Genomic DNA, 11,136 nt, shown 5'->3' on the forward strand with positions numbered 1-11,136 from the left:
CATTTAGAAGTCAACGACCATTTAGCCTAGTCTCAGAGCTCCACATATTCCCCAGTATTCTTGAACAACCGGCTGTAGGTGGCCAGAGTACCAATACTTTATTTTCGGTATTTTCTAACCGGACAAGGTATGTTTTCAGCCATTTACTTGTCTCGGTCTGAAAAATGACTCAGTTGTGGCCAAAAAAGGACAAAAGTTCTGTCGTCTTGGCGTAACGAGAGATATTTCTGTGCAATTCTGAAGTCACCTGTTGTTATGACAAAGTTGGGGTGTCGCTCCGACAAGGGACTTCGCAGTACTGCATAAAACTCAGTTGTGTGTTATATGGTTATGCAATTTCTGTTGATAATACAGGGCCATATTCAAAATTACTGCTAAAATTTATTCGAAGGGTACGAGGAAAATTTTCGTTCCGTTGTTCGGTTTTGGTGCCGTAAGAATCTGGGCGTCTAGCGGTACCAGCGAAACTCAATTGGTCCTGTCTGCCCCTTTAATTACTCCTTACTGCTGATTTAGTCTAATTTAGTGTACCCGTCGGTTACTTTTCTATTTAAAGTAGTAAAAAAATCAATCATAATGTGCCCACATGGTTGTGTACTTATTTCTGCACTTCGTCGTTTCTCCGCGCCGAGCTGATTCTTGGCGTTGATATTGATAAGGATATTATCAAAGCTCGCTAATACGAATGTCATTATTTGTCATGCGCCTGCTTGTAGCCTGTGGCTGTCGAAAGGAATGCTGGAAACGCGTGGTGCAAAAGCCCCGCAGCAAGTTACGCGAAAGCTGTGCACTATAGAACACGTCTTCTTTTCTTTACCAACAGAATTGCATAAGTTTCTCGAATTTAAATCTGTTGAAAGAACGGCGTTGCTTTCTTTTTCTTGCCCTGCAATGGCGAAACCGGAACAACGCCTTGACTTTGTTGGAAAAAGTGGAAAGTCTTCTGCCAGCACACCCGGTTTTCTTCCACTATTTTGGGACTCTGGGATCTTAACTTGACTCCAGAATGCAAAAAATTGTGCTGTAACGGTAGAGCTTGCTTATTGGTGAGCAGTCGCCTCTGTTCAAGTGTAACCCAGTTTTCTGTCTCACGGTGGTCGTTGCGCAATACAAAAAGAAAATGCTGTTGTTGCAGGAAGAAGCGCGGAAAGTTTTTTCGTTTCCTTCACTGCCACTGCTGTTTTCTTCAATTTGCAATGACCTTTGAAGCGTGCGATTCCTGAAAGCTCACTAAAACTTGCGCCTGATTTTTGCCCTCTGAATTCGTATAAAATATGCAAAAAAATACGGCGAAAACATGCGGAAAGGTCATGAACGAAAGAATGAAAGAGAAAATTTGCGGCCCTTCCTGAGTTCCAGCATAGAGACCTTTTACTACCATGCCGCGAGAAAAAAAACAGCAGCATAGGAATGCACTTATGCTAGCAGGGCCATTTCGCACGAGTTACTGCCAACCTACTACGGCTCATTACGATGGGCGCATAACGAACAATGCTCGTGCTTCCCTGCCGCAAGAAGAATATTTACTTTTTCTGACGACGCACTTTGGCCTGTTCTGAACCGAAAATATGGTTTTCATGCAAATCTAGTAGTTGCCTTTCAAAACAGAAGCAGTATACCGAAGAAAATTAAGCTTTTTTTACATAACTTCGTCCCCCGGTTGATTATGCAAGTAGAAAAGATGGGAAATTTCTAGCTGACTCAGAGAAATGGCATCGAAATATGTAATTATGCAAAATGGTAGGTTGTGCAGCCACAATACTTTCCTCGCCGAAAGGGAGTAGCAACAGATGGGCTGCTTTTTCAGCAAGAAAGAGGGGTGAAAATGTTGAACTACGGGGCAGTAGGAATTCTTTGCTAGGCTTATTTTTCTGTGCGTTCCTTGCCTGAATCTTCACTTAGGCACTGGTAGAAATTCGAGCGTGAATGTGAGCGCAAATGTTGAGTGCTGTTGTAATCCACGGTCAGGCTCAGCGGTTAGCTGTCACTGGTCAGGAAACTTTTCCCGAACTTTTGATAAAATTAAGCCGACCAGTTTTTTTGCCGTTAGCATCAATTTTGAGGTGGGAACACAAGCCGGGTTACCTGACCACAGCACCATACTTTTCCTCATAAGGCGAGATCGGTTTCCCTAAAGGGGTTTAAAAAAGCCAGTATAAAAAGTGTTCATCATGTAAGCAAGGGAACGGACTTCTTTCAGAAATTCCAGGTGCATAATATAGGCGCTGATCTTTCTATTTGAACTGTGCGCATATCAGCCGACTCTGCAACTTGTTGCGATCATTTTCTAGAGCTTACAAACCTCTCCATACTGTTGCTCAAAAGCTTAATGACTCGAAGAATAAAATAAACAGGCTTTGTAAGGCCATGTGATAACGCTTTTTCGGAGAATAAACAATTCATTGTCTCGACGGCAAGATCCACATTGAGCATGCGTACCTGTCATGCATACCTGTGACATTGGACATGGAACATATTGATGTTATCGTGTGTACCGATCGTGATATAGCTTCAATCCTTTCTGAGCGTCATGCATTGAAAAAATTTTCTTATTCATACACAAATCGTGTAAAGGACTGATGCTTACCATGTAGAGGCAAAACTGCAGCGTTGTTTGCTAAAAAAAAAAAACCACTTATAAATTGTGCACAGCGGTCGATTTCCTGATGAGCAACGAATAGTACGATCTCGACCACAATTCCCTGGAGGGTTATAGCAACCGAGTCTTGTTTTACAAAGACTTCACTTATCGCTGCAGCGTTTATTAGAGCAGAAGGTGTCTTAATCTCCTAATATATTTGAGAACTCACCTAGGAAGTAAGCGTACGCTCTGCGCAGAAAACATCTGCAACTCCCCACAAAGTTCCCTTTACTAAGAAGACCATTTGGTAAAAAAGCAAAATGCTGAGTTAGAGCTAGTTTTCCAAACAAGCGTCTACAATAACAGCCTCTCCGTTTGCAAACTTTAGGCTTTAATTTTAAAACGCTTGAACGATATGGTTGCGACACATGTGTTTTGAGGGTGTGGAGAAGTTATAAGAAGCCGCGTTTCTTCGAAATAAAAATGAGTTGTAGTCAGCGCTTGTCTCTTGTCCCGGTGTTTTGCGCTGTTCCATCACAAATATGACAGATGTGATGATAGCATTTAGTGGTAGTGCTATGTGTAAGAGCTACAGCTCGTACACACAATTAGTATACTAATTGCACACAGAGATTAAGGAACCCGGCAGGAAAAAATCGTGACAGTATAAGGTTTCAATCTCCAAAAACGTGTCAGCCCAGCTCATCAAGAAACACAGTGCACTGCGCACAGGATCAATCAGGATTTGCACATTTAACTGAAGGATCCAAACGCATTCGAGAACGGAATTTGTTCGCGCATTTTAGACGCGTGGGCTGAAAAAGAACAAGAGCAAAAGCAAAAAAAAAAGCTCATAAGCGCACACCAGAGAAGACTAATAAAGAGAATCCTGAGGTACCTTTATCGATTCAGATACTTAGTCAAGTAATGCTTAAGAGCTTTCTTGTTATCAAAGTTTTATTGCTGTTTGCTGGAAATATGGATTGGTTCAATTAGGCTTTAGCTGGTATTTGATGCGTGGTTAACGCCAATTTTACAAAAAATGGTATTGCTATAAGGGAAAAGATCACCACCGCATTTAGGAAGATTTTTAGTAGTATAGAAGGATAACTACACGTCACTAGGGCCAAGAAAAGTTGAGGAACGCGAAGGTAAGGGAAAAATATTTTCGTTCAAGGCGGTGGCACCGCACCTTACCAATAACATGTTCATCTGGATGCTCTCAACAAATCCTGCGACACTACATCGAGTAGTGGCTGCAATGGATGAAGAATTCTGATATAGAACGGCGGCACCACCTAGGGTAGTGGTTTAGACGGGACAACGCAGGTCAAATGAAGGCAATGCATCCGCAATGTTCATGGTAGTCGCGTATCGAGGCAGTTGCTTGCGGCGCTGGCTGGTTGGAAAGTTACGAGGGCATCCGAGAAATGTATTCTGGTCACGAACGGGTCTGTAAACAGTGACGCAGCAAAAGACAGTGAAGAGCGACAGCTCACTCCCCTTCCAACTTTCTTAATCTAGGCTTTATATTGGTCGCACCAGAAGAATTTTAACGCCCAAGGATTCGGAAGGAAATTGGTGTTCTTGAGTCTAAGAAATTTTGCTTCTCGATAAAGAAAGCCAGGAACATTACCATTTAAAGCCATAACATGAAAACACAATTCTTCTTGAAAAATGCACATTTTTTTTCGTGAACTGAATAACTATACCAGACAGTTAATAATAGTTGCTTTGTTTTGGTTCTAAAACGAATGCCACATTCTGTTACTTATTTCTATCAGTCACTTCACTAGTTGAACGGTAGAAACACGAAAACGTTATCAAGAGCAGTTTAATTAGATTGAATGACAAGTATTGCTTCTGGGAATGCTTGCAGTACGAGTTTTCACTATAAGCCCCATCCGGGTTAATTTTCCGGCTATTGATTATAATGTCAGTAATATTGGGGGGCGCTGCTGTTATAACAGAGCCGGCAACAAAATCTTAAACTTTTCCCAAGACCCTCTTCTATATGCTGAGAAACAAATATTTGTCTCCTTATATTTCGCCATCTTTTTGTATTGAGATGTAAAGTGAGGGAATAAAATATGCCCTGAAACATTTCGCACCATTGTAGTATTCTCCCTTAACGAACCCTTGTGGATGCCTAGTATTGAAGTGAAAATTTTAGGTTATGTCGCAAGATACAGGCTTGTTCGCTCATAGATGTAGAACAGATGTAGATACGGAATCAAGTCCCATTGGTTATAGAGTATTTCGCAACGCAAAACTGTCGGTCGTTATGGTTACTTCCTTGCCAACTGCCTTCGCTTCCAATCACTATGACGGCGAGCCAAATTACAAGTAATGGTCGGTACATCTCGTAGAGCCGAAAAATATGTACAACAGTACGCTATAGATGTCTTCACTGCAAGAATTGGTAGTAGCAGGAAAGTAAAAATCGAATGCTTTGATAGTTAAAAAAAAATTGCGAAAACACACCATGCAAGCATTCATTATTTCAGCCGCGGGGTTTTTAAATTTGCCACAACACCTTCAGAATCGAATTCACAATCACACTCAACAATTCTGGACAAAAGCATTTTGAGCGGGAAACAATTAGTGAACGCTATTTTTTCGTATATTTAGGGATTTCACTGCAACAACTAAAATGTCCACAGATCAACCGACGGCAGTGTTGCTTTTTTTTTCTATTAACGTTTTTGCTGTCGTCAAAAGCGTTCCCCATTGGTTTTCTATGCCAGACATAACTGCTCGATGCGAAAGATGGAAGCACTTTGAAAAGAAAGATTTTGCTACATATGAGAAGAATGAACTATTGCCTTCAATATTTCCATAACGATATCTTACAATTTTTCAATTTTAAAAATATTTGTCTGAGAATGTTCGACAATAATCCGCTAATATATCCTGTAGAAGTTTTTGGCAGAAAAGATACATCCGCGCTTAAGCGACCTAACGATCACCTACCCACCACTTCACTACTAAATGGAACATTTTTTGAGGCATATGTGAGGGTATTGCGTTAAGAAGTACACTATCCTTGCGGACAATGCTGACGCTTGGAACCAGCTCTTTGCTATTCCGAAGCGAAAATTCTAGTGCCTAAAATAAGCCTACGCTGCAGTCTTACGAGTTTGGTTCGCACAAGCGGTTCTATAAGTCGCGGCCTTGCTCCGAGTCTTGAAGTCTGTTATTGCTTACTACCTGGGATCATGCCACCACGGGCATAAGGGAATAAGGCGCGCCAATTACACAGTCTAATACCATTGACACACGGGCCCCTTTAACCGCGGTTGCGGTAACAGCTGTTTTCGCTAAATCTAGCTATTGGGGTTAAACCACGGTTACTCCGCTAACCACAGATATCAGTAACCAGGGATGGGACCCTCATTTTGACTCGTTAACTTAGAAAAGGGGGGCGTCTCGTGACGGAAAGTGCCCGCCGGTGTCCGAGTGCGAAAAGTGCATGAGTTGAGCTTCTTCAACGAAGTAGATTTTTCACATGGAACCATATTTTAAGAGCAACATAATAAGCAGCAGCGTACTGCAGCGCCGAAACACGGTGCTGAATTGTAGCGCCGCGGAGCACAAGCTCCGCTCCGTGCAGTATCTTGACAGTATGCGACATGTTGCCAACACTCGCAGCACTGAATGCCGCGAGCTTACCGCAATGGTGACATCCTCTGCCACGGCGCTATTGCAATGTACGTACTACCCACTAGTCTTCGCTAGGCCTAGTTTGTTTCGCATCGAAGCTACAGCGGGCGGCGCTTTCCAATGGACCAGCGATATAGTAAATGTTCTACTCATGACACGGCTTTACTGTCAGCTTCAGTGTCTCATACTAAAATGTACAGGGTGCCCCAGCTAACTTGGACCAAGGTTGAAAAAAAAACTAAGCATTCTTCGGAACTGAAATCGCGTGAACGTTGTTAGGGTTTATCTAAAGTTACAGAACCATTTTTTCGCTCCTCCTATTTGAATAATTAGTCAAGATAAATAAATTAACTTTTAAAATACAGCTTGAAACATTCAGGCGTCAATAGGAAAGTTCTCATCATCATCATCATCATCAGCCTGACTACACCCACTGCAGGGCAAAGGCCTCTCCCATGTCTCTCCAATTAACCCTGTCCTTTGTCAGTTGCCGCCACTGTATCCCGGCAAACTTCTTAATCTCATCCACCCACCTAACTTTCTGCCGTCCCCTGCTACGTTTGCTTTCTCTTGGAATCCACTCCGTTACCCTTAAGGACCAGCGGTTATCTTGCCTCCGCATTACATGCCCTGCCCAAGCCCATTTCTTCCTCTTGATTTCAACTAAGATGTCATTAACCTGCGTGTGTTCCCTCAGCCACTCCGCCCTCTTCCGATGTCTTAATGTTACACCTATCATTTTCCTTTCCATAGCTCGCTGTGTTGTTCTTAACTTAAGCTGAACCCTCTTTGTGTTAGCCTCCACGTTTCTGCCCCATAGGTGAGTACCGGGAGGATACAGCTGTTGTATACTTTTCTCTTCAGGGATATTGGTAAGCTACCATTCATGATCTGAGAAAACCTGCCATATACGCTCCACCCCATTCTTATTCTTCTAGGTATTTCCCTTTCATGATCCGGATCTGCGGTCACTAAGTAGACATATTCTCTTACTACTTCCAGCACCTCGCTACCAATTGCGAACTGCTGTTGAATATTTGTGGAGCTCCACAAATATTGTCCAACCCAGGCACCTCCAACGAGGTTGATTTAGCATGGCCGTTTTTATTCGGGAAAAACAAAAGCCCGCAGAGTTTAAAAAAATACCACGTGACAGCGCGCTCCTGGGCCCGGTTGCGCCGCGATTACAGCGCTCTCATCCGTGCTTTGTAAAAAACATCACCCGCTTCGCGCCTTTCGAGCTGCCCAAGACAGGGCTTCGCGTTGTGCTTGGTTCCAAGATAAGCGCCAGTGTGTTCGGGAGGCAATCAAAAGAAAGCGCAGCTATTGTTTTTCAGCGTAATTCCCACGACGTTATCAGGCTTGTGACATGTGTCTTCGCTTGTTGGGATATTGCTCCGAAATTCAAACTCATGAGATTGTCATCGTTCCTCCGCATGCATTCTGCTAACTTGAGAGCGCAATTATCGCCGCAGAAACGGGAGCAGCTCTTTCGAACTGCCGCCCGTACCCACTGGCGTTTATCTTGGAACCAAGCAGAACGCGAAGCCCGTTCTTGGGCAGCACGCAAGGCGCGAAGCGGATGATGTTTTTTACAAAGCACGGATGAGAGCGCTGTAATCGCGGCGCATCCGGGCGCACGGAGCGCGCTGTCACGTGGTATTTTTATCGTTTTGCACGAATAAAAACGACCACGTTAAGTCAATCTCGTTGAAAGTGCTTGGGTTGAGCAATATTTGTGGAGCTCCACAACCTTCCTATTGACGCCTGAATGTTTCAAGCTATATTTTAAAAGTTCATTTATTTATCTCGACTAATAATTCAAATAGGAGGAGCGGAAAAATGGTACTGTAACTTTAGATCAACCCTAACAACATCCACGTGATTTCAGTTCTGAAGAACGCTTAGTTTTTTTATAAATCTTGGTTCAAGTTAGCTGGGACACCCAATATATACGGTTGACTTCCGAAGTCATGCAGCGTAGCGATAGCAGGAAAACAGACTGGGGGAGCCCCGCAACACTGGCGGCAGCTGGTACGCGACTCGGGACAGAAAATTGTCTTTATCGCAGTTCTGTTTGCCACCAGTATCTCAGCCCATGTCATCATCATCAACATCATCATCATCATTAGCCTGACTACGCCCACTGCAGGGCAAAGGCCTCTCCCATGTCTCTTCAATTAACCCTGTCCTTCGCCAGTTGCGGCCTTGTATTCCCGCAAACATCCTAATCTCATCGGTCCACCTAACTTTCTGCCGTCCCCTGCTACGCTTGCCTTCTCTTGAAATCCACTGCGTTACCCTCCTGGACCATCGGTCATCTTGCCTTCGCTTTACATTCCCTGCCCAAGCACACTTCTTCCTCTTGATTTCGACTAGGATGTCATTAACCCGCGTCTAATCCCTCACCCACTCCACCCACTTCCGATCTCTTAAAGTTGCACCTACCATTTTTCTTTCCATAGCTCATGTCAGTAGGCTTCAAGAAGGACTCATCTTTGAGATTGCTTTATACGATAGCCTATTATATTCCAGAACAACAAATCGTGTCACGCTGTTGTGACGATGACGCCAAGGATTCGCCATAGAGATGATGTTGGGTTGGCGCGAGTGGCTAGAGGGAGGAGCTGTGGTGTAAGGCGGCTGTAGCTGCGTTATCGCATCACGGCGTCGTCGTACTGCACTCTAGATACTCATGGTAACTAAAGTATTTGCAAATTAATCTTTGCTCCGATGATTACCGTCTCACTTTGCTTTTTGAACCCAAGCGGCGATTGCTTGCGGTAACCTAGAACGGTGGCGCGCCGTGTGACAACAGTAAACTGGGATTCGGGATAAACGCATTTTTTTGTAAGTTCCGTAACTGCGGTTTTCACTACCCGTGAGACTACGGGGTAAGTCGGCCCCGTGCAAGCGCGCCTTGGTAAATTTAAAAAGTTTGAAGAGATCCCGGCCTCTCCAACTGTGGGAAACAGCTGTTCCTAGAATAACCAGCAGCGTCCTGATTAAGATCAAACAGTGGGCTTAGACTGCTCTAGATTTTAAATTGATACAGCCCATAAGGAAGCCGGCCATATTTTTTCTTTTTCTCCTAGAGTTAGAAAGCGAAATGAGACTTTTGTAGCTGGCGATTTGTTGAAGTTTTCACCACAGTCAGAGTCATCGTATTCGTGGAACAGGGCAAATGTGCGTCAAAACTTAGGTCACTGGCTGACAGCTTTCACAACATGACGACGAAATCCGCCACATTAAGAAAAATAGAACGAAAATGTTTAACTGAAGCCCTGCGAAAAGAAATTAGATAAAGTTAATGGCGCCTCTTACGAGATGTAATTTCCAGCATCTCGCGCTGTAGTGAAAACCGATGTGATTGTGGGGGATCTTACTCCGTAGTGGGAGTAGTTACATGACCTGAGTAGCTCATGAATGCTCCGCTTGTAAACTGAAAACACTCCAACAAAGACTCTAATGTCGCTGCCAACGCCTCCCTCTTATGCGCTCTTTACGCCTGTTCTGGCAGCGAGTGAAAGATGCAAACTTGCAACAGTCTTTGTTGGTTTTCTAGACGTTGTTTCATTTGAGGCGCTTTATAATCTGTAAGGATTCACTTCCACCACCGCTGATAATGTTAAAAAAGAGAAAAACACGGTGGTTTCTTTAAATGGAATGCTCGATGTGGTTCTTTGAAAACAAAACGAGCACATTTCGCAAGGAGAAATAATTTTTACGAGAACTAGAAGGGGTTATTGGACGGATGCGAGAATCTGGAACGTTCCGGTGTTAGTAGAAATAGATAAAATGTGTATTAATTCAACCAGGAGCCGGTATGGATTCCGTCCTGGCCTATGGCTGGCTGCTTCAGGCAAATCTGCGCGAGAAAACCGAAACTGTGTGAAAGGCTAGTTGGGCCTGCTGCAATAATTTCACACTTAAAGGGTAAGGTAAAATGAGAAAAAAAATCGATTTTTTTCTTTTCCAATTTGAGAAGTTCAATTCCTTCTACACATGTTCCATGATCGCACTTTCCTCAAAAAGCCATGTTTCGGGCTGAAAAACGCTTTTTCCGAAACCAAGTAGTCAGCGGCCACTCCCCTTTTCGCGATACCCTCCGCGTTTATCATCAATTTTTTCAACTGAAAAGTCCACAACCTGGCTTTAAAGCGTGTCTGTAATCAGCTACATATAGAAAATTGTTTGGCAACTATTGTTCAGTTGTCTTTTTTAGCCAGGACAATCCTGAGAGGCTGCGCACGTTTTTTCGGCGTTTCTGCAACCTTCATGGAGCTGCGTTCGAGTGCTTTCCCTTCCGATAAGCATTGTACTTTGTGCCGGTGTTGGTTGTTGTTGATAAGTTGAGATGCTCAGGGCAAAGAAGGCCTTCGCCAGGCGTGAATTTCACGGCAACCGTTACACTCATCGTGAAAAAGCAAGAAGATCTCCACGACCGAATGAGACGCCGAACACGCCAGCTCCTGGACATCGAAGCTTGCAAGGTTTTCTGTGTGCTTTCAGGAAGAGAATGTGCTACAGAGCGGCAGCAAATATGCGTAATGGACATGGATGGCATTTGTGTCGCAATTACACAGAGTTGTGTGTGTAGACAGTGCGGTAGAAGTATTGAGGTCATCGAAACTGTGAAAAAGCGCGCGTGTTTGTTAGGCTTCATACCCTAAGGATGGCAGCACTGGACGCTGTTATTTCATTTAATGTTGGTAGCATCGCACGGGCCTACGTTCTGAAGGCGTGTGGATTGAACTCAGGTCGCAACACCATCAAGTGGATGAGAAAAGCTGACCACAAGCGTATGTACTTTGCGCACCGACCAACACGACAGCTCACAAGAGAGGCCTGGCAAGCAAAACGACAAGCCCAAAAGCAAAAAAATGACTGCG

This window comes from Amblyomma mixtum, chromosome 8 (genome assembly GCF_055824585.1).
Source record: "Amblyomma mixtum isolate Tamu chromosome 8, ASM5582458v1, whole genome shotgun sequence".
Taxonomy (NCBI): domain Eukaryota; kingdom Metazoa; phylum Arthropoda; class Arachnida; order Ixodida; family Ixodidae; genus Amblyomma; species Amblyomma mixtum.